The sequence below is a fragment of the Tachyglossus aculeatus genome, chromosome 22, assembly GCF_015852505.1.
Source record: "Tachyglossus aculeatus isolate mTacAcu1 chromosome 22, mTacAcu1.pri, whole genome shotgun sequence".
In the NCBI taxonomy this organism is placed as follows: Eukaryota; Metazoa; Chordata; class Mammalia; order Monotremata; family Tachyglossidae; genus Tachyglossus; species Tachyglossus aculeatus.
Window position 1 is genome coordinate 16,257,697 of NC_052087.1, and position 25,342 is coordinate 16,283,038.

A 25,342-nucleotide genomic window follows, 5' to 3' on the forward strand; every position below is an offset into this window, starting at 1 on the left:
ATTCTGCTGCTTTTGCCTCTGTAATCTTACCCCAGGAGCAGAAAAACTCTGAGAAAAAATTTTTTTTAAATTACTATGTAAAAATCGAAAAAGAGTGTTTTATTGGTTAGAGCATGGCCCTGGGAGATGGACAAAACCTGGGTTCCAATCCCAGCTCTGCCACTTGTCTGCTGTATGACCTTGGACAAGTCACTTGACTTCTCTGTGCCTCAGTTACCTCACCTGTAAAATGGGGATTAAGAATGTGAGCCCTGTTCGAGACATGGACTGTGTACGACCTGATTAGCTTGTATCTATTCCAGTGGTTAGTACAGTGCCTGGAACATATTAAGTGTTTAAATACCAAAAAACCAACCAAACAAAAAAAAGGTACCAGGACTTCTCTGAATGCTGTATGGAATTAAAATTTTATTTTATTCATCTTTGTCACATCCCTGTGAAACTGTGTGTGTGTGTGTGTGTATGTGTGTGTGTGTGTGTTATTATTCTTCTAGTATAGTTATGTCTGATGAACAGAAAAGTTAAGTGATTTGCCCAAGGATCCACAGGGTCTTGGAGCAGAAACGGGTTTGTGATGCCAAACCTAAATTCTTTAAACTAATTGTCAAGTGAAGCAGTGTTCAACTGCCTTGTCGTAAAGAGGTGTTTTAATACTTTACAGACAGAGCAGGTGCAGTCTAGGCAAGATAAGTTCTTGGCAGGTGCCAAAAAGATGTGAACCCAGTCCTGAGCCTGAGTAGTCTGAGATGAAGCCCACCCAGGAGTTTAATCTATATTCATTTTACTGATAGCAGGTTTTTTATTCCCAGCAACTGGCATCCTACAATAGCCATGACAGGAGACAGGAACATGCTGGTGGAAAATAACAATAATAATACCAATAATAGTACCACTTGTTAAGCACTTACTATGTGCCAAATACTGTTCTAAGCACTGAGGTAGATACAAGATAATACGGCAGACACAGTCTCTGTCTCCCAAAATCTAAGGAGAAGAGAGAACAGGTATTTAATTCACAGGTATTTAATTCCCATTTTAGAGATGAGGAAACTGAGGCCCAGATTAATTGTGTCCTGCCCACACAGCAGGCAAGAGATGGATCTGGCATTAGAACCCAGGGCCCCTGATTCCCAATCCTGTGGGTTTTTTTTCCCAACCAGGCCATTCTGCTTCCAATTCAGAATGCATGGAACAGGAAAGGAATAAGCAGTCAAAATTTTCTAAAGTCTAAAATAGGCATCAGTGTATTATGATGTCACTGTAACAGTAATAAAAGTGTAGGGGCAACTTCAGAGAATCAGGAAATATGGATTCCCTTCGACAGAACAAGAGATTAAAACAAAGGGAGACAAAATAAAAATTGGCATCAACCACTGTTCATTGTCAGTGGGAGAGTTCAGAAATCAATCAGTTGTATTTATTGAGTGCTTCCTGTGCACAGGGCAGGCACTGTACTAAGCAATTGGGAGAGTACAACACAACAATATAACTGAACTTCCTTGCCCACAACGAGTTTATAGTCTAGAGGGGGAGACAGACACTAACATAAATAAATTATGGATACCTAAGGAAGTGTTGTGGGGCTAGGGGTGGTGGTGAATAAAGCGAGCAATTTGGGGTGCTGCAGAAGGGAGTGAGAAAAGAGGAAATTAGGGATTAGTCAGGGAAAGCTTCTTAGAGGAGATGTGCCTTCAATACACTTTTGAAGTCGGGTACAGTAACTGTCTATTGGATATAAAGAGGGAGGGCATTCCAGACCAGAGGCAGGACTTGGGTAAAAGGTTGGAGGTGAGATAGACAAGCTCGAGGTACAGTGAGGAGGTTGGAATTTGAGGAGCGAAGTGTGCAGGACGGGTTGTAGCATGAAGGTGAGGTAGGAGAGGGCAAGGCGAGAAGGTTAAGGGAGAGTCTTTACAGAGGAATGTTGAGGAAGGGCTCTTTAATAATGCCTTGATCTCATTAATAATAATAATAATAATAATAATAATAATAATGGCATTTGTTGAGCGCTTACTATGTGCAGAGCACTGTTCTAAGCGCTGGGGGAGGTTACAAGGTGATCAAGTTGTCCCACGTGGGGCTCACTGTCTTAATCCCCATTTTACAGATGAGGTAACTGAGGCTCAGAGAAGTTAAGTGACTTGCCCAAGGTCACACAGCAGACACCACAGTTATACATATTGGAAAAAAAAATAGCAGTGTCCTCAGTTTCTTATTGGAAGGACAAAATACAGTTTAGCTGGGCTAAGTGTTGTCTACTGCCACCTGCTGTCCTCTGGCGGTTTAGCAAGTACAAATAATTTTTATAAAAACACGCAGTATCTGGGTTCATTCATTCAATCGTATTTATTGAGCGCTTACAGTGTGCAGAGCACTGTACTAAGCGCTTGGGAAGTACAAGTTGGCAACACATAGAGACGGTCCCTACTCAACAACGGGCTCACAGTCTAGATGAGGGAGACAGACAACAAAACAAAACGTGGTCAGGTGTCAAGTCATCAGAATAAATATAAGTAAAGCTAGATGCACATCATTGACAAAATAAATAGAATAGTAAATATGTACAAGTAAAATAAATAGAGTAATAACTCTGTACAAACATATATATAGGTGCTGTGGGGAGGGGAAGGAGGTAGGACTGGGGGGGTGGGGAGGGGGAGAGGAAAAAGGGGGCTCAGTCTGAGAAGGCCTCCTGGAGGAGGTGAGCTCTCAGTAGGGCTTTGAAGGGAGGAAGAGAGCTAGCTTGGCAGATGTGTGGAGGGAGGGCATTCCAGCCAGGGGGAGGACGTGGGCCGGGGGTCGATGGCAGGACAGGCGAGAACAAGGCACAGTGAGGAGGTTAGCAGCAGACTGCGATTTCATTCTAAATGGATGCTAGTTGGGGTTGTATCCAGGGCCAGCCTCAGACATTTGTCACCCTGAAGCAAGAAAAAAAATGCTGCCCTCTCCCATGGTTGTGGACATCAGGAACAAATGATGCTGTGGGCAATTGTTGGGCATTCATTCATTCATTCATTCAATCATATTTATTGAGCGCTTACTTTGTGCAGAGCACTGTACTAAGCGCTTGGGAAGTACAAGTCGACAACATATAGAGGCGGTCCCTACCCAACAACAGGCTCACAGTCTAGAAGAGACATCACATGTCTCGATAGAGACATAACTTTTGTGGAATTTTTCTTTTTGCCCACCTCTTGCCATTATAAGCTTATTGAGGCCAGACCTCCGTCATCTTGATTCTCCCTCTAATCTCCCTCAAAGCCTGGCCCAGGGCTCTGCCATGGAGGTGCTCGAGAAGTGGCTTAGCGATGGTGAGGACAACACTGTTCGGTTCGGGTCATTCCCCTGCCCACCCCTCTCCTCAATGAAAGAAATGGGTAACTGTACACAACCACGTTCTCAGCTTTTGAAGTTTAGAGACAGCATGAATAAATAGCCAAAGAGCCTCCAAGCACCTAATACAGTGCTAGGCATAGAAAAGGCAAATAACCATTGACAGTAATACAAAAATAAAAAGGAGAATAAAAGGAAAGTATTTTACTCTAAATATCTGAAAATACAGATTTTAAAGGAGCGTCTTGAACCAATACCAGATTCCCTCTTAATACCTTTACAGAGCTGTATATAAAGTGTAGTTTTAAAAAAAAATATCTGTCACAACACCCTCCACCACCCTTTCACACCTCTGGTCTGGCGCTCCCTCCTCCTTCATATCCAACAGACGATCACTCTCCCCACCTTCAAAGCCTTGTCAAGTCTTGTCAAAATTGCATCTCCTCCAAAAGGCCTTCCCTGACTAAGTCCTCATTTCCTCTTCTCCCTCTGCCTTCTGCATCACTCTTATACTTGGACTTGCACCCTTTATTTGCCCTACTCTTAGCCCCATAACACTTATGTACATATGCGTAACATTTTTTTGCAGTAATGTCTGCTTCCCCCTTGGACTGTAAGCTCCTTGTGAGCAGGCAACGTTTCTACCAACTCTGTTACACTGTACTTTTCCAAGTGCTCAGTCAGGTACTCCACAGTGCTCAATAAATGTGACTGATCGATAGGCAATGATGGCACATAATAGTTCAGATGTTTAAACAACAGAGTCTCAATTATCCAAGTCCTGGGAATGATCTGTGCCATGGAATGATGATGAGGATGATGATGATTGTGACATTCATTAAGTGCTTACTATGTGCTAAGGACTATGCTCAACACTGAGGTAGATGCCATTCGATAAGATCAGAGTTCCTGTTCCAAAAAGGGCTCAAAGTCTAATAATCAAAAACAACCAATGGTATTTATTGAGTGCTTGCTGTGGGCAGAACACTGTCTTAAGAATTGGGGATGTACAACAAAGGGTTGGTAGACATAATCCCTGCCCACAGGGATTTTTACAGTCTATAAGAAGAGGGAGAGAGAAAAAGCATTTAATCCCATTTTTAGTCGGAGAAACAGGAACAAAGAAGATAAGTGACTTCTTGTCAATGGCCACATGACAGGCAAGTGGAGGAGCCAGGATAAAAAGATAGGTTTTCTGACTTCCAGTCCTGTATTCTTTCCAATCATCCTGGAGTGTCCATTCAAGGGGATTGTGTCCCCAGGGGAATCGCTAATGCCTTCCTCTGCTCCAAAACCTATTCTGTCCATCTTCCAGGTCCCTGTAAAAGCAGGTGCTGCTTCTGAGTCACAGGACTCAGGCAGGAGTGGAGGTGGAGAGAGGCCAGATACTTTCAGATTAGTAATGACCACTGCACTGCTGCTGCCCTTTAGATGGAGTGCCATGAGCCAGAAACCTTTCTTTCTTACCAGTTGACAATGACCTTGGTCCATTCCCATGCCATTTCTCCTTCTGTGGTGCATTCTCTTGCATCCCACAGACTGAAATCTTGATCCTAGAGCTCCAATTTCTTCCAGAAAGGAAAAGAAAAAGAATTTCTCCCACTCCCAGAGTCAGCCTGCTTTTAAAAACTCATACCAATTGGAGATTTCGATTCTAAAGGACACGCCCATCAGTGATCCAGTCTTTTCCATGGGTGGTCCACTTCCCAAGGGTTCACTGTCAAAGGAAAATAATTAGCAGATGCCTTGAAACTCATGCATTAACTGCAGGTACGTATTTTTAAAAATCCAATTTTACCTGTCTTATCTGTCCCTTGGGCTCAGGCATGTGAAATTAACCACATAAGATGTGCTAGAGAGAGAGAGGATGACGGAGAAGGGGTCACAAGGAAGGAAAAGATAAAGAGAGGGAGATGTGCACCTTTTGGCCACATTTGTGAAAAATGCATTCATTAAATAGCTCACAGGATAATTATTAGTCTTTGGAGAACACGAACAGGGAGAAAAAATGGTTGTCAGAACCGAAGTCTAGTGATATCATTCAGAACATTTGGCGAAATTCTGCCTGACCCTAGGGCACTTCTCTGGGGAGACCCCTTCCTCTGGCCTTTAATTTGTTTCAGAGCTGCTCAGTTCCCCTCCCAGGACCCTCTGAACATGGGCACCACTTCCAAGATGTGGAACTCAGTGGGAGGAGCCAAGGATGGGGAAGGTAGGGTATTTAAAATTCAAATACCAGGCAGTCAGGGATCACATCTACCAACTCTCAATTTTCCAAGTTCAGTACTGTAGATTGATAAATTGAGGCACCCTATGCCATAGTTGTAACAGATAAAAGATCCACCAGCCAAAAAACAGATTGTTTAGAATAGAATGGATAGTTGTAAAAGGAGAGCAGGTGATCAAAGCAGGGAATGAAAGAAGACATGGAAAGGCACAATGCATACCAAGTAATTGCTGTATTTGTAAAATGCCAAGCATGGTACTAAACACTGAAGTTAAGTACAAGATAAAATCAGGTTGGACACAATCCCTGTCCCACATAGGGCTCCCAGTTTAGGTAGGAGGGACAATGGATAAACATCCCCATTATACTGATTTCATCTCCCATCCTCCTGTCTCTCCCCACTTCAGGTCTATACTGCACGCTGCTGCCCGGATCATCTTTGTGCAGAAACGCTCTGGGCATGTTACTCCCCTCCTCAAATATCTCCAGTGGCTACCAGTCAATCTACGCATCAAGCAAAAACTCCTCACTCTTGGCTTCAAGGCTCTCCATCGCCTCGCCCCCTCCTACCTCATCTCTCTTCTCACCTTCTACAGCCCATCCCACACCCTCCGCTCCTCTACCACTAACCTTCTAACTGTACCTTGTTCTCGCCTGTCTCACCGTCAACCCCCGGCCCACGTCCTCCCCCGGCCTGGAATGCCCTCCCTCCACACATCCACCAAGCTAGCTCTCTTACTCCCTTCAGAGCCCTACTGAGAGCTCACCTCCTCTAGGAGGCCTTCCCAGACTGAGCCCCCTTTTTCCTCTCCTCCTCCCCATCCCCCTGCCCTACCTCCTTCCCCTCCCTACAGCACCTGTATATGCGTTTGTACAGATTTATTACTCTATTTATTTTACTTGTACATATTTACTATTCTATTTATTTTGTTAATGATGTGCATCTAGCTTTATTTCTATTCTGATAACTTGACACCTGTCCACATGTATTGTTTTGTTGTCTGTCTCCCCCTTCTAGACTGTGAGCCCGTTGTTGGGTAGGGACCGTCTCTAGATGTTGCCAACTTGTACTTCCTAAGCACTTACTACAGTGCTCTGCACACAGTAAGTGCTCAATAAATACAATTGAATTAATGAATGAATGATGAGAGAACTGAGGCACAGAAAAGTTAAGTGCCTTTCTTCTAGACTGTGAGCCTACTGTTGGGAAGGGACTGTCTCTATATGTTGCCAACTTGTACTTCCCAAGTGTTTAGTACAGTGCTCTGCACACAGTAAGTGCTCAATAAATACAATTGATTGATTGATTGTCCAAAGTCACACAGCAGGCACCACAGTAGGCAAGTGGTGAAGCCAGGATTAGAACCCAAGAACTCTAACTCCCATGTTCTTTCCACTAGGCCAAGCTGCTTTAAGTGGCACATATTTCTGTCTCCAGGATCACAGACAACAGAGGTTGAGCGTAACAGAGAAACTGGCACAGCTTTCTCCAGGAACCCCTAGTCATTCTCTCCCTTCCCCTCTGGAGAAGGGTGCATAAGGAGCTTTTCCACATGTTTATGGTTTCTCCCATAGTTCACTTCCAGTGGAAGGTATCATCCCTTAGATGATCATCCCATTAGAGAAGCAGCGTGGCTCAGTGGAAAGAGCCCGGGCTTTGGAGGCAGAGGTCATGGGTTCGAACCCCGGCGCCGCCACTTGTCAGCTGTGTGACTTTGGGCAAGTCACTTCACTTCTCTGGGCCTCAGTTCCCTCATCTGTAAAATGGGGATTAAGACTGTGAGCCCCCCGTGGGACAACCTGATCACCTTGTAACCTCCCCAGTGCTTAGAACAGTGCTTTGCACATAGTAAGCGCTTAACAAATACCATCATTATTATTATTATTATTATCCCCTTTCCCACCTTGACTTTTCATGGAAATCTTAGACTCTAAATTAAACTCCTCTTTTAATACTGCTTGGACGTCCTGAAATATATATATATATAAAGAAAAGGCCAAACAAAATACACGTTATACTAATTCAGCAGGAACTAATATGAAAAACACTCACTTTTAACGCTTTGATCTGAGAGACCTTGACAAGTTACTGCTCAGGATGTCCCGGGGAAAGGTGCTGGAATTATTCAGGAATATTTCCAAATGCCTCTTTCCCAGGAACCATTCTTCCTAATCCAGGGTCCTTGCCTAATGAAACCAGTAGAGGTCAGCTTCCGCTTTTTGAAGAACGGAGAAGCAGAAAAGAGGTTGAAGCACAAACCTTGTCTGAAATCCACAGCACCGTTTTCAATTTCCCTGTATTTTCTCAACATAATGCACCGCTGCCAGAGTCCCCTAGAACACACACACCTAAACATTTCCTGTGGTAATTGGATTCTTCTGGCAGATGTTCACGGTTTGACAAGGAAGCTAATGATTTAACTGAAGCTTTGCAACAGAGCACTAATTTAGCATTACATTTCTGTTTGCTTATTTTATACATTCACTTGTTACGCAAAATCCTCAACTGTTTTCAGATTAAAAGCAGGCTAAGGCCACCAACAGAGTTAACCAGGCATTTTTTCCTCTTTTGACAGATCAAATAGCCTGATCCTCAGAAGGATAGACAAAGGTTATAAGTTCCCTCTCTTGACCAAGATCATTGCTAAGGGGAAAAGAATTAGGAGACAGTCAAAACAGTAATGTCTGGAATTCCTAATCCAAATAAGTTGCCCTCATTTCAAGAACTCTTTCCACAGATGTTCTACCATCCTCAAATACCAGGCTAAATGTGAACGCCAGAACGACTGAATTTCCCTTAACGTCTGGGAGAGATTTACATATAGTAAACAACCCTGTGACCTGAATTCTGCTTTTAGGCCTACAGTGTTTAAAGGCACTGGATTTGGCAATGGCATAGAAGACTTGGGGCTTTATGGAGCCCAAACGGATGGTAAATCAAGGCCTAATGTGAGCTGATCTTGGTAGATGTTCCTTATTCACCTATGTTTCCAAAATCTTCTGATCCCATGTAAATTCCGCCACCTTTCAAACCCCTGCCCAGAAGAGTGAATACAGTTTAAAAAGCAGGGTAACCCTTACTTTAACAATACATAAGAAAATCCCTCTGTTTCTATGATTATTCCCCTGGAAACATTCCTGAGAAAACTGCAACTTTGTGGCAGAAAAATCTTCTCAGAATCACTACTCTACAATCAATGCAAATTCCAGGTTTTCATTATATTGTAGGAAGCTGATCCATAAAAAAAGAACCAACCCTGAAAAGAGGTTCAGCACCTCCTATTAGCAACCTTGAATTATTTAGCAACTTGGTTCAGCCGTCCCTTCAGAAATTTGGCCGATTCCATTTGCTGTCAATATACTCAGCGCACGCAGACTATTTCCCTGGGGTATTGTTAGAAGAAAACAGACAGAGGAATTCTGCCTAAAAGATTCTCCTTTGCCTTAGCAGAGAGAGCTGAAGGTCTGGGTTAATTCACTAGTTTAGGGGAACTCCAACCAGGTATCAAGCCTCAAGAACAGCTTGATGAATCTGATTCTAAGGCACCTTGATTTCTATGCTTCTTTGCTAATATAAGGTTGTTGCCACTGCAAATGAGCTCCCGATTGGCTTCTCCATAAGCGGATGATAGTGTGAAAAAATTTTTTGACTCCCCTCAATGGCTGGAAACTGAGAAACCCCAACAACCCACTCTTCCCCTCTACTCAACCCATCTGCTTTCACCTGAGGAAATCTTCCTCTCATCCTACCCTCCGGTAGAACCCAGAACAGACAAATCCTGAGGCTCCCTCAGTACCCTCTCTACCATCTGCACTGCAGGCAGTCACCGCCTCAGGCCTCCCTCCAATTTCCCACAGTGTCTGCTGCCTCCAGCGCCTGGCTCTACCCACCCCGTCTGGCCATGTGGCTTTCATTGACCAGTGTCATTAATAATTTACTAGCTGAACACCAGAGACAAGCCCCTCACTTGCTCCTCAGACAAAAGAGAGGGGCTGACACATGCAGAAAAGAAAACCCAGCTGAGATTGGGAGCAAAGAAAACCTCTAGATTACTGCCTGAAAGGGACAACAGAGGAAATCCAAGTAGCAAATAGACACTCATGCCAAGAGGAAAAACAGAGTGGCAAAACCAAAACTCTATTGAAATGACAGTGGAGGAAGAGCAAGAAGGGAAATCAAAGCTGAAAAAAAAATATTATGGGTTAATTCTTAGGCCAGCCAAAGGAGGCATACAGAGTACAATAAATTAAAGCACTTTCATGCAACATCAAACTCGAATAGAAAATAGTTAGTGAACACTACATTGTTTAAGAAATATAGGGAAGGAAAAGATGAAAGGATTTTACAGGGAGTATTATTTCACAGATTCTAGTTCTATTTTGACAAGACATCTGTTTAGGCTACTACAATATTTGCCACCCACTGAGCAACTGCTGTCATTTTTACTAATTCCAAAGTTCATAAAAGTGACTCTCAGAAACATGGTAATAAATTCACCCAACACTCCACTTTCTAAGGAAGAGGTAAAACAATAGTGAAAGGAGGCTGCAGGGACTGGGGATAGAGGAATGGACCATGACCCAGGAAATCCAGATTTTATTCCCATCATGTCCCTGGTAAGGTTGTGCAGCCAAGCACAAGTTACTCAACCTCTCTTGTTCCATCAGTCACTTTCCTCCTCAAAATAAAGCCCATCACACCTGTCCCCCCAAAAGCTGCAGTGAGGATAATGGGCTAACTTCTGCCTTGCACTTAAGAGGCTATGAAAGAAATGTGAAACAATTCAAACAGCATTGCCTAGTGGAAAGGGGAGGGGCCTGGGAATCAGAGGCCCTGGTTCTAATCCTACTTCTGCCAACTGCTTGCTGTGTGACCTTGGGCAAATCACTTAACTGCTCTGTGCTTCAGTTTCCTCAACTGTAAAATGGGGATTAAACACCCGTTGTACCTCTTAGAATGTGAGCCTCGAGCAGGACAGGGACTGTGTCCAACTTAATTAACTTGAACCTATCCCAGTGCTTAGAACAGTGTTTGACACTTATTAAGCACTTAAGAACCATAAAATAATTGAAATGTTTTATCATTGATAAAGATGATACTGGGAAATGGCTAGGAAAATAATATTAATCAGTTGTATTTAAAGGGCACTTACTGGGTACAGAACACTGAACTAACCCCTTGGGAGAGTACATTATAACAGAGTTGGTACACATTCTCTGCCCACAAGAAGTTTATATTCTAGAGGGGAGAAAGACATAGATATAAATAAATTATGGATTTGTACATAAGTGTCATGGACCTGAGGGTGGGGTGAATAAAGGATGCAAATCCAAATCCAAAAGCAACGCAGAAGAGAGTGGGAAAAGAGGAAATTATTTAAGTTTTCAGATGAGGAGTGACCCTTTTAATTAAGCATTGATTCGAAATTTTCACTCTTCCATGAACCCTGATCTAATTCCTGCAAAATTGGATCAATTTATCATTTACTGAGTACCTACTGTGTGCAGCCCACTGTATTAAGTACTTGGGAGAACAATAATAATAATAATTATTATTATTATTATTATAGTATTTGTTAAGCACGTACTATGTGCCAGGCACTGTACTAAGCACTGGGGTGGATACAAGCAATTGGCTTGGACACAGTCCTTGTCCCATGTGGGGCTCATAGTCTCAGTCCCCATTTTACAGATTAGGTAATTGAGGCACAGAGAAGTGAAGTTACTTGCCCAAGGTCACACAGCAGACAAGTGATGGAGCCAGGATCAGAAGCCATGACCTTCTGATTCCCTGGCCCATGCTCTATCACTACACAATGCTGCTTCTCTACATACAATGGAGTTGGTAGACACGTTCCCTGCCCACAATTCATTCATTCATTCATTCAGGCAAAAACTCCTCACTCTCGGCTTCAAGGCTGTCCATCACTTCGCCCCTCCTACCTCACCTTCCTTCTTTCCTTCTCCAGCCCAGCCCGCACCCTCCGCTCCTCTGCCACTAACCTCCTCACTGTGCCTCGTTCTCGCCTGTCCCGCCATCGACCCCCGGCCCACGTCCTCACCCTGGCCTGGAATGCCCTCCCTCCACACATCTGCCAAGTTAGCTCTCTTCCTCCCTTCAAACCCCTACTGAGAGCTCACCTCCTCCAGGAGGCCTTCCCAGAATGAGCCCCCTCCTCCCTCCCCCCTTCTCCCCCTCCCCATCCCTCCTGCCTTACCTCCTTCCCCTCCCCACAGCACCTGTATATACGTTTGTACATATTTATTACTCTATTTTACTTGTACATATTTACTATTCTATTTATTTTATTTTGTTAATATGTTTTGTTGTCTGTCTCCCCCTTCTAGACTGTGAGCCTGCTGTTGGGTAGGAACCGTCTCTATATGTTGCCAACTTGTACTTCCCAAGCACTTAGTACAGTGCTCTGCACACAGTAAGTGCTCAATAAATACGATCGAATGAACGCAATGAGTTTACAGTTTAGAGGGGCTCAGATCTTCATCCTAATAGAGCTACAGTGGGTGTGTGTGCTTAGTCCTTCACATGTAGATTTACAGAGAAGCAGCATGACATTCATTCATTCATTACTGAGTGCTTGCTGTGTGCAGAACACGGTACTATACAACGATAAACAGGCACATTCCCTGCCCACAACGACATAGTGGACAGAGCACGGGCCTACAAGGCAGAAGGACCTGGATTCTAATGCCAGTTCTGCCTCTTGTCTGTTGTGAGACCTTGGGCAAGTCACTCAACTTCTCCGTACCTCAGGCACCTCATCTGTAAAATGGGGATTAAAATTGTGAGCCTCATGTGGGACAGAGACTGTGTCCATCCTGATTTGCCTGTATCCACCCCTGTGCTTAGAAAAATGCCTGGCACATAGCAAGCACTTAACAAATTCCACAATTATTGGGCAGGTGCATGAGACAGTGCCCGATAAGGACAGTTTGGAACCCATATAGGTGAAATCAGTTCATTTACTGATGACTGCGGTTGCCCCTCTTAACACCTGATGTTAGTTTCGACCCTGCTTTCTTACCTCACAGTGTCTAGAGAATCTCAACTCAGTAACCACCCCATCCCAGATAGCTTCACGCCAAGCCAAACTGCTGGCCTCTGTTGCCATCCTTAAATCCAAATTCATTCTATATTTGGGATGGAACTTCTTCTAGCTTTCAAGTGTTAGCCCCTCAAACAAAAATAGTATTTATTGAGCACTTACTAGGTGCAGAACACTGTACTGTTTGGGGGAATGTAAATAGAATTAGTAGACAAGATTCTGCTCTCAGAGACTTGGATAATTTTTATGATGTTTAGAATTCATAATGGATTCTACCAGTCAGGAGTAGAATAGGCTCAGTGTAAAAATGATAAATAGGCTTAAATAATTGCCACTCAATTAAGGCCTCATCCAATTTTTAAAGACATAATGTCTTTTCTCAGTGATTACCTTTTTGTAAAGATAATGCCAATGAAGGCACTATTTTAACTGGACAACTCTTTCAATAATAGGTCTTGCATTATTCACACTGACCCTATGAAGCAGAATTCTATTGCTGAAGCTAAGAGCATCATCTTAAGCTGCTATCCACTGATGATTGTGCTTTAGGAACAACTTCGAAGACAACATGCAGATGATTATGAAGAGCTTTTCAGAACCAACTGATTGTTAATTAGCTCTATTCCTGCCAATCAGCCCCAAGAAGAGGGAGCATATGGAACAGATTGCAACTGGAAAACTCTGTGCACACTTTAGGTTCTACAATAGTGATCCAGAGTTAAATGCAATCACCTTGACAGCATTTTTGCCAATGATGAAGACAGTAAGTCAATCGTTTTTATTGAGCACTTACTGAGTGCAGAGCACTGTACTAAGAGCTTGGGAGAAAACAATATAACAATATACACATTCCCTGCCCACACTGAACCCAAAGGTGACAACAGACATAGAAATGAATCAATGAGGCTAGCACATCCTCTATGAGACTGATGCACAAAATGAGGTGTCACTGTGAGACTTCACGTGCCATCAACCATACATTCAAACTGAAGGTCCCTAGAGGAATGTTGCCTCCATTGTCTTTTATGCCTGCAAGATCTGAATTTATGTCTAGAACAGTTGTATCTTGCTAGTTCCATGCAGGGTCAGATTAGCTCTAATATTCTTTCCGGGGAATCATATAAAGAGGGAGGGATGGTGGGTTGAAGAGTAGAGGCTCTTCACCTTCTTCTGCAGCCATACTCTTACCAGTTCAGGGGAGAACCAGTTATAGATGTATCTTCCTTGCTGTGAGCCGGCAGGGAGCCATTCTGAGCCTATAGAAGCTCACCTAACCCACAATGACCCACCAGTAGTTTCCTGGTATCCCTAGGTCAGCCTGGACCTGTCCATCTTTTGTATTTAATTTCAAATGGCAAAACAGGCTCAAAAGCAATATGCCCATAAAGAGCAGTTTTGAAGCTATCCTTATTGCATTGGGCCTGGGGAAGATGGGACGGGAATGAAGGCTAACAGTTAAATAGTCCAACAGCCACTGAAAAGTGAGCTGCATAATGGAAACTGTAAACAAGGAGGACGAAGGAAACATTAAGAGAAATAGTGGAGCAAGAATGTGAAATCACTGTAGTATGGCACCAAACAGACCAGCTTGACAGACGATTATTACTAGGGTGGTGATTCTCCTAGAACAGGACTTTTATGGGATTGAGCACCAAGAAGCTAACTATACAAAAGCATCAAACACTACACATATCAAATGTGACGGTGCAGCAACAAGCTTTACTTGCCAACAACGCCAAAGGATTTGTTAGCCCAAATCAGTTTTGTCACCTCCACTCACACACACTGATCAACTATCTTTGTCAGTGTCAATTTCAAGACTCAAAGAACAGATACATACAAATAAGGAAATGGATATATAGACTATATTTCTTAGAGATACTACAGACATACAAACACACCCACTCACTCACAAACACACATGTACAAACACACATGTACATACACACATGTACATAAACATTTGACGGGAACAGGATGGACTCTCAAAGTTTCAGAATTAAAACCTCAAACATTAAGAAATAAAGCCCTTAATTCTCTAGTCTCTAACTTCCTGACAAAGATAAGAAAAGAAGAAAGGATGCAATAGCAAGTATGCCTGTCATAGGTGTGGTTAAGTGCCTGTTCTTAGTGACTGGGAAAAAGAGTGACAGGGGAAGTTAGTGGGGAGTTAGTCCAATTTAAGCATTTACACTCCTGACACTGATCTCTTCCACATGCCTGGATCCCGCTAAATCAAAGGGAACTGGAATGGCTGTGATTCTGCCCTTTTCACAAGGAACAGGTCTACCAACTCTGTTAAATTGTTTTATCCCAAGTGCTTAGTACAGTGCTCTGCACAAAGTAAGCACTCAATAAATGATTGATTAATTTAAAAAGCTGAACAAAACTCATCTTCCTACCCCAAGCCTGTTCTCCTCCTGACTTTGTTATAGCTGTAGACTACCATACTCCCTGTATCACAAGTCTATCACCTGGGCATTATCCTCGACTCATCTTTTTCATTTAATCCACACAATCAAGCTATCATGAAATCCTGTTGGTTTACCTTCACAACGTCTCAACTCTTTTTCTTGCCAGTCAATCTGCTACCACACTGATCCAAACACTTACATCCCACTCTGATTACTGCATCTGCCTCGTTGCCTCCTGCCTCTCCCCTCTCCTGTCCATACTTCACTCAGTTGCATGGATCATTTTTCTAAAACAAAGCCAAAACCAAAAACATTCAGTTCACATTTTCCCACTCCTCAGAAAATTCCAGTGGTTGCCCACCCATCTTTGCAACAAACAAAAACTCCTTACCATTGGCTGTAAGGCACTCTATCAGCTCTCTCCCTTCTACCTTATCTCACTGAACTATTACAACCCAACCTGCACACATTCCACTCTGCTAATGCTAATCTACTACCTATACGTGAATCTCACCTAGCCTGCCACTGACCCCTTGGCCACATTCTCCCTTTGGCTGCAACTCTCTCACTCTCTCCCCCTTCATATCTGACAGATCACTTTTCTCCCCCCCTTCGAAAATATCCTAAAATCACATCTCCTTCAAGAGGCCTTCCCTGTCTAAGCCCTCACTCCCCCTACCCATTTTCCCCTCTCTGCCACCTAAGCACTTGAGTCTATACCCCTTAAGCACTTGATATTCATCCAAACTTAATCTCACCATATTTCCGTACATATTGTCATGCACTACTATTTCCCATTCATTCATTCAGTTGTATCTAATGAGGGCTTACTGTGTGCAGAGCACTGTACTAAGAGCTTTGGAGAGTACTATACAACAATAAAAAGACACATTCCCTGCCCACAATGAGTTTACAGTCTAAAGTTGATCTGTAATTTATTTCATTGTCTGTCTCTCTTCTTGTGGGCAGGGGCTCTATTGTGTTGTACTTTGCCAAGCACTTAGTACAGTGCTCTGCACATAATAAGCATTCAATAAATGCCACTGAATGACTGATTGATCCTTACTCTGCCATTTCCCCTATCTTTAATTTATTTTAATGTCTGTTTCTGCGACTTGCCTGCTGTGACCTTAGGCAAGTCACTTAATCTCTCTGTCCCTCAGTTTCCTCATCTGTAAAATGGGAACTGAATACCTTTTCTCCCTCCTAGATTGGGCTCTGTCCAGTCTGTATATTCTGTATCTACACCACTATTTAGGAAAGTGTTTAGAACACAATAAGTGGTTAACAAATGACAATTGTTTTTATTAACACTTATTATTACTAGACTGTAATATTCCTGGGTCAAGGATCATGTCTTCCACTCTATTGTCTTATACTTTCTCAAGCACTTAGTGCACTGCTTTGCAAGCAGTAGGTACTCCATAAATACCAGCAGTTGATTGAATGTGATCATTTGCACTAAAGCAAATGAGCTGACAAAATCTCCAACTTCCAAAGTCATTGTACGTTTTGTAACTATATTCCACTGTGCAAAAGAAACCACATAGTTCTAGCATTTGCCTCTGCCAAAGTGAATTATCAGACAATAAAATCATCATTCTAAGAACTAGGGACTTTCAAAGGTGAGGTCATTAATAAAAATCTGCAACAATTTCTGTGCATTCATTACTTTTCTTTCACATAAATTGTCAGTAGGCCTCTAGGTTAAAGAATACATAATTACAGGCTAATAGTCCAAACTGTAATGGACAGTAAGAATTGAATGCAAAATGTCTTTATAAAATGACCAGAATTTTTTGTCCAATAATGTCCTATCTGAGATCACAATATTAAAGTTCATAAAGGGAGTAAATCAGGAAAGTGTTAATGAGGATCAAGAAAAATTACATTTATAATCACAACACTGCTTATTTCCTTCACATTTTCCTTGCTTCAATGGTCAGTCTTCAGAATGAAAGACAATTAAAAGGAGAAATAATATGAGCTAAAAAGTATAACAGGACATATTCAAAACCAACGTCATTTCTGCTCTTTTGTTCTGGAAATTGCTTGTCATGTTCACTAAGTTAAATAATGGTTGTTTTCCATAACCTAGCAGGCAGGTCTGAAAAATTAATATTGTTATTGGGTACCGAAAGCACATTTCTGGCTTAAAGAGAAAGTACAATGCAATCTGTGCCCTAGGGGTTGTCGTCTAATTGTTCTAAAGCAGCAGTGTTAATATCCAATGTGTGTTCCCTGTTTTTATCTCAGCCTTTAAATGTGCACTGGCTATATTAGACTTGGGAAAATAGAATTGGAAAATGAGTTTCCAGAATTTAATATGTCAATAGCCAAATAAACACAGATAGCTTGGATACACACAATTGCATTTACTAATTTCACATTTTCAATAATGCACTTAAGTATGAGACCAAAGTCATCTCATTCCGTCCTCTGCCTTTGGGTGTAATCATTTTTCCCCCCTCGCTGACCTCATCACTCTCTAAATGCCTCTCCAACCCATACTTTTGGGGCATAGTTATGTCCAGGATCTTTTCCTCTGATCATTTTTAAGGTGTTTGTTTCAGAGGCTCATTTTTCCTGATCCAATCAGTGGTATTTACTGAATGCTTACTGAAGACAGAGCACTGGATTAGGAGCTTAGGACCATACAATTAAAAAGAAGAGTCACAGCCTCCTCCCTCGAGGACTGGCACAAAAAAAAAAAAATGGAAGAGACTTTGCAAAATAAACGCAATTCTTCTGTAACATGGAGATTGCATTCTGGCAGAATCGCAGGTTCAGATAAACTTATCCAGGGTTCAGTGCTGTACACATTTGCACAACCATGTTACCTGATTAAATGCCAGGCTGAATCCACATTGTCAGAGGAATATTCCCTTATTCTGCCTCCTGCTCTATCTCAAAACACGTAGTGAACTCATGCATTCTGGCAGAATTGAATATATTTCTTGTAGAGTATTTGACTAAGAAGATATGGAGCTTTAACCCTTTTCTATTAAAAATATTCTCCTGACTCACTCAAATAATAAAGGTCATGTTAGCATCTTTCAAGGAATGAAGATTGATGTGTATTCTGGACTGAGAAGCTGCTTTATCACAATAATTATAATAATAATAATAATTACTACCCATCAAGATCTTTTCTTTCAAACAGTGCAAAGCAGTTGAACTCACCATTATATTACCAAATGAAGAGTTGAGTGAAAGTGCAATTTTTAAAAAACAGGCTTAAAAAATGTTCAAACTGCCACCAATTATTGTAGATTTTTTATATAAATCTTTGCACCATCTTTACAGCACAGATTTTACAAGCAATTCCACTGGACTGCCTAGAAACACTTGTGATAATGTTTAGTCATTTCTTTTGTTCCCAAACAAAAAAACCCCTACTTCATCTGAAGTGATTTCAACCAAATGTTTCTATTTTATAAACAAATACAGCTGAATGAACTATGTAAAAAATATGGAAGGAAAAGTGCTCCTTTTCAAGCAAAAGAAATGAACATAGAAACAACAGAAGGGGAAGGTGAGAGATGAAGAGTAGTGAAGACCCAGAATTGGGTTAAGATGGCTAGGACTAGGTACCTTTTCAAGATTGTGAAATGACATACTCACAATAATTTAATATGTTCACTGTGTCACTCAAAAATACAATGTTTTCTAAATACCAATGAGAAAACTATCATCAAAGAAGTGAAAATAGGGACAAAATAGCACTCCCTGTTTACCTCAGAGAATGTCTGTCTGAGATCACTAATCCCTCATTCTCTCCAGAATTAGCCATTCTCCCTGTGGAAGAAAGTCCTGCAGTGGCATCACTTAATGATCAGAAGTTTCAGAAAATCCAGCAACACCATAGGACAAATTCATTTGCCACATCAGCACAGTCCTGTCTTCCTCCTAACCTGCTGCATCCAGTTCAACCCTGCCAACTATTTCTCTGGCATAATCATTCACTGGGGCTATTTATTCATGCCCAAGCACACCTCTGACCTCACCAATGGCTTCTTTGGCAATGTTCACTTATCTTAGACAGTCAACTGCATTAAACGGGAACAAAATAGTAACATTATTTTTTCCATAACCTATTTGGCAGTCACTGCTGGTTGTGCCTTGCTATTTATATATATGGAGACCAAAAATCAATTTGGAAGAAATCAACCCAACAAGAATTGCAGTCTATTTCTTTGCTGTTCTGAGTTTGGAAGCCTTTAATGAATTTGTCCAGCATATTTCTACATTTAAATTTGACCCTAAGGTATTCATGCACTGAGATGGTAAAAACTTTATAAAAAGTAGCTGCCTATTCAAAAAAAAGCATACGTGGTAGTCATTATTTGAAACATGCTGACAATCTATAATTAACACAAATATATCACTTTCAAATCTGCATCTTGTTCCCAGGCTAAATTCATGGACGATTACATTTAAACAGTCAAATTACATGGTCATTTTGGCACAGAAATGCCTACAAAGTCCATACCAACCAGAATGGATCAGGAGCTGAGCCTCCTAATTATCACTAGAAGATCCTATTCTGACAGGATAATCCAAAGCAATGTCATTATTTGAGGTGAAGAATATACTCAAGAGATGATTCTAATTCCTAAATCCTCTTTTTAAAGCATCATTGTGAATTGCTTCTGCCTTCTAGCTGAAGGTTTAGGTCTTAGGGTTGCCAGTTATCCTTGCTTACTACTTCCAACTCTTTTGAGACTTTCATACCACATTCCAATTGAATATTGGCTCAACCACTTCAAGGCAGTAGGGAGACAGCTATTTGGCCAAAATTGACCTTCCATGCTATTTAATTTAACATTACAAAATTTAAAATCCACGGTTCGTATTTATGAGCTAAAATTTACGGTTCTATGACTGGAAATTGTGGAAGAATGGAGCACTCTGCAAAAGAAACATATCCCTCTTCAAGCTTCTGGATGAATCACAGACAAAGACAATAGCTCCATAGAAGTAACCAGAGAACTCCCCAAATCCAAGCTCCAATCTAAGAACTGAAGTCTAATTCTACATAATCAATGACTAAATTGAATAAACATGGTGGGTTGTTGTCTGGCAGGAAGAGAATTAAGGTTTGTTCCTCAGAACAAACCCAGAGCTCTTTAATAAAAGTTGTTTCAGCGTGCTCTGCCTTATGCTTTACCACATAAGACAGCTTGGGCTACTGAAGTAGAAAGAATATGGGTTGGCGAGCTATGAGATATGGATTCTAGTGCCAACTCTGCCACTGGCCTGCTGTGTGATCTCAGGCAAGTCACTTAACCCCCTGGGACCTCAGATGCCTCATCTGTTCAAAGGGATTCCTAATCCCTGCCTGTCCCTAATTTATGGGGCTGTTGTGAGGATAAAATGAGATGTGTGGTATGAAACTGCTGTGGGAAAAAAAAGAACACATTTGAAAGAGTATTTTGACACTTTCATTTCAGAATTCCTTCTAATTGCTAGTACTGTGTACAATGAAAGTGTGCGTCTCAACCAAAGTGTGAAAACTGGGTTCTGGAAACAGGACGGAAGTAAACATGGAAAACCATTTCTCTTTTTCACATGTTCTTCTGGTCTGGGAATGTGTCTACTAATTCTATTGTAGCTTACTCTCTAAAGTGCTAGTGCTCTGCACCCAGTAAGAATTCAATAGATACCATTGATTGAGTGAGTCTACTGGCCTGATCTAGAAAAGTGAGTCTCTGGAGAAGCATACCTCCCTCTGCTCCTCACTGGCATGCTGCAGTGTGCCTTTTATCTTCAAGTTTTTAACTTCTACTATCCCACTCTTTCACTTTTTTTGTGGTATTCGTTAAGTGCTTTACTATATGCCACACACTGTTCTAAGCGCTGGGGTAGGTACAGGATAATAGTGTTGGACACAGTCCCTGTCCTACATAGGGCTTACAGTCAATCCTCATTTTACAGATGAGGGAACTGAGGCAACTGAGGCAAGTTAAATGACTTGCCCAAGATCACAGAGCAGACAAGTGGCAGAGCTGGGATTAGAACCCAGGTCCTTCTGTCTCCCAGGCCTATGTTCTATCCACTAGGCAATGTTTCTTCCCAAGTACACTAAGTACAAACATGACATTCATACTGTGTGCCATCTGATCAGACAGACTGTGTAATGATGAGACCAATTTTATCCAGAAAGGAAGATATCACTTTCTGCGCATAGTCTACACAATTGTAGAGTCAGTATTACAGCACTGAGCAAGGTTGTGTAGCAGAATAAAGGGTAGCTTCATGGATAAAGTGAGCAAGTGTACAAGAAATTTTTTCTCAATAGTACACATTCATTGATACAGTCTTACTGTCAATAGTGTCTTCAAACTGAAGAACATATAATAATAAAGGTATTTGTTTAGTACTTTCTATGTATCAAGCACTATTTTAAGCAATGGGGTAGATGCTAGGTAATCAGGTTGGACATAGTCCCTGTCCCACATGGGGCTCACAGACTACGTTGGAGGGAGACGGATTTAATCCATGTTTTATGAATGGGATAACCGAGGCACAGAAAATTCAAGTGACTTGCCTAATGTTACACAGCAGACAAATGGCAGAGGCAGGATTAGAACCCAGGTCCTCTGACTCCCAGATCTGTGCTGTTTCCACTAGGCTATGCTGCTTCTATGACATATCTCCCTATCACACATACTGATGCATTAAATGACCAATTACATCCACAGGAATAGGTCAGAACATTTGAGCAGTAGGAAGGACGTTATGAAAACCCAACCTGATTTTGTCCTCTATTCATGCAATTAGCCATCTAAATACATACATGGTGTATACATGGCCCTAATGGTGATAAGATTTTTATCCTTGTGGAAGAGCATGTCTGACAAAACCAATATATGATTGACAGGACTTTCCAGATCATACATGTGTAAAAATCATCCCTTGCTCCATTTCATCTCTGCATTCCCCCTAGATTGTAAGCTCACTGTGGGCAATTGAATGGCTACAAACTCGGTTATTTTGTACTCTCAAGACCTTAATACAGTTTTCTGCATACAGTAAGCACTCAAATATGATCAATTGCTCGATTGCATTCTCTCTCTAGAGTACTTTACACCATTTTCATTTCTCCCTCTTTGTGTCAGAACTTCCTTGGACCTTCTGCTTATACAGTTAAACACCCAGACATCAAGTTTTGCCTGGCTTACTGAAAGACTGGAAATGCAGTTATTATGCGATAACTCCTAGGGAAGAAAAGATCTCAGGGGAGTTCTAGATCAGAAAGTGTTTTTTTATTGTTTCCCTGAAAGAGCAGAATGCCTCAGTACTGGAAGATTAGTCCTTCACATTTGAGTGAAACAGGCTGCTGAACATCCCTTTAAGCCAGTTTCCTAAATCATCTTGTGTCTCAGTATATAGGAGTCTACACCCAACAACCTTTGAGGTCTGTGAATTACAACAGTGTCATATGTCCCAATTCATTTCTGAAACTGATTTCTCTGTTCTTCCCCTTGTGAGGTGGACACATATTTAAACTGGAAAATGGCAGCTTCCTTTCTGGTACCATATGGTACAAAGACACCAGGTGGCATAGGGCTCAGATCAATAATGGTGTCCAATTGGAACAAAATAAAATAACCCCCTGGAGGAAATGACTCCCATGAAAACTACAAATCCACATGACACATCCTCTGGCATGCCCCACGCACTATAAGGCCTTGTGGCTATTACTGCAGCTACAGCCATGTCATTTTATTCTTGCATGAAAATAGATGACGCACCTCAGCTGTGAGCGCAAATAATATGTGCTTAGAGCAACCCAACATACGTATGGCAGTAATGCCCTTTACCTCTTTAAATTTTTCTCTAGCAATGCTCTGGGCTTCACTTTTCATTAGTCATCTGTGAATCTCTTCTTCCAATTAGAAAATAGGAAACAAAAAAAATTCCAATTTATTCTAATGTGTTCCTACTTGATCCAAACTGAATTATTAGGCCTCCCCATCACTGCAATTTTCTTGTGAGCTACTCTGCCTTTGTAAAGCAGATACCATTCCTGCATAAAACATAGGATTTTGAGCAGAAATAGAAACAGAATTTGACCAAATCCTAATCTCATGCTTCTTTAAATGTGCTCTGTGTGCCTGATATTTCTCTTGACACCCATTCAAACTCCTAGGAATTGGATCAGATGCCCCTGCAGATTTCTATAGCTCTGCCTGACGCATGTTAACTCTGATCATCAGCATGTAGGGTGGCTGGGAAACAGTAAATCCTGTTTGCCCCTTCGATTGCTAGAGACAATACCTCTCCTTCGTAAGGAGTCTATTGTTTCTCTTATTACATGCATAGAATTCCCGCTGGTACTGGTGGGATTATCTACTCCTACCTATCACGGGTAAAACAGACCCGAATCTTGAGTGAAAGACGCGGGAATGGCTCTTCCCTTGAATAAAGTTTGGAATTTCTCAATCAAGAACGCACAAGATGAGGAGTTCCTTTAATGAATATCTACTAGCCACAGGACCCCACTGATTTGGAAGGGGGCAGTCGGGGAAGGAACAGGAGGCAGGAAGAATGATGGAGAACAAGGAGAAGGTGGTGGAAAAAGCAGTAAGAAGGAAAGAGTGGAAATGGAAAATGTTAGTGAGAAGAGCAGAGGATTTAGGTTCTAATTCCAATTCCATACTTTCCTGTGTGACTTTGAGAAAGTCACTTACCTTCTCTAAGCTTCAATTTTCTCATTTGTAAAATGGGGATTCAATATCTGTTCACCCTCCCTGTAGACTGTGAGCTCTGTGTGAGGTAGGGACTGTGTCCAGTGTGATTATTTTGCAATTCCCCCAGTGTTTAGTAATGTGTTTGGCACATAGTAAGTGCTTAACAAATACTGCAATTATTATTACTAAGGAGCTCCCTGAGACTCTTCTGGAAGGCTAAGAATCCCTCTCCCTCTCCCACTTCATCCCATCTGGCACTGGAGGTTTAGTGTCCAAAAGCTCTGGCCTAGAGTCCATGAAATGAGCCTAGGGAATCTAAACTCCTAAATTATATAGAAACCGTAGGTGGAGGCAGAACACATTTTCTATATTTCCATCTTCAGTCTATCTGTGGTATTTACTGAGTGCTTATTATGTGCAGAATACTGTACTAAGTGCTTCCATGGCCAGAGAAAACCCATGGAAGCTTCTAAAAGCAAAGCTAATGTTTCACTCAGTTCTCCAAATTCAGAGGTATTTAAGGAATCTATTAGAGGTATCAGTGGCAAACCTCTACCTTTCAGAAAAGAGAAACAATGAACTCTGATTACAGAATGAGATGGCTCCTCTATACAATTTGGGATTTGAGGGCATTTACAGTTTAACAACTCAAGCTGGATCACTGACACTGAAACAGAATACTGCCAGCTGAGGGCTGGCGAGAATCTGGGACAAATATCCAAACCCAAGGCAGATTTTCTATGACAAAGCCAGCCAAAATGAAACTCTTTCCTCTTCTTAGAGCTCTCCAGAGAAGGAAACTCCAAGATCCAGTCATTTTTTCTAGTTTTAACAATCTTCATTTATAGGAAATCTTCCTTATATTAAATTTCCCCATCTTGCAGTGGAGGTCCTTTCCCACAACTCTGTCCTAGAAAAGCACTTTGAAAATCATAAAATACCTTGAACCCACACTACTTACTCAAGACCTTACGCATCATGACGCAGGGTCTTGTCGAGCCAGGTTTAATGGAAATGGACTCTAGCAATTCATTGGCACTCTCTAAGCTTCAACATTTTCTGAAAAATTGTACTGCTGCCATGGAACATGTGTTTAAATAAGACAACGAATTGAACATCCATCACTCAAGTGATTTTAAATTTCGGGTTTGAGTTACTACATCAACAGTCATTTTGTCTGTGACATAGATATTGAGCTTTTCAAGGCTTCAGTCTATAATTGCAGGAAGCGAAGGTCAACCTAAGCTGGACAATTTCTTCCCTAAGCTAAAAAAAAAAGAATAGAGCTTGTTTCAAGGCAGTGATGTGATCTCTCTACGCGATGAATACCTCAATGAATTTGCATAGGCTGAAACCCAGGCTCCACGTATTGCAAACAGTTTTGCTCAAAGCTTTTCATGCCACACAATAATATTAGGGTGTGTGTAGATACCAGTTAGAAACATTTTTTTAACTTTTTTTTAACTGAATAACTATTCTTTGGTATAAAACCTATTCGTTCTGCATCTGGTTCAAAACCCTGTAGTGCAAAATTGAATCTTTCAGGAAAATTCATAGTATTGGCCTCTTCATGTCCATATCCTGTTGTACTGGGTCATTTTTTCTGTA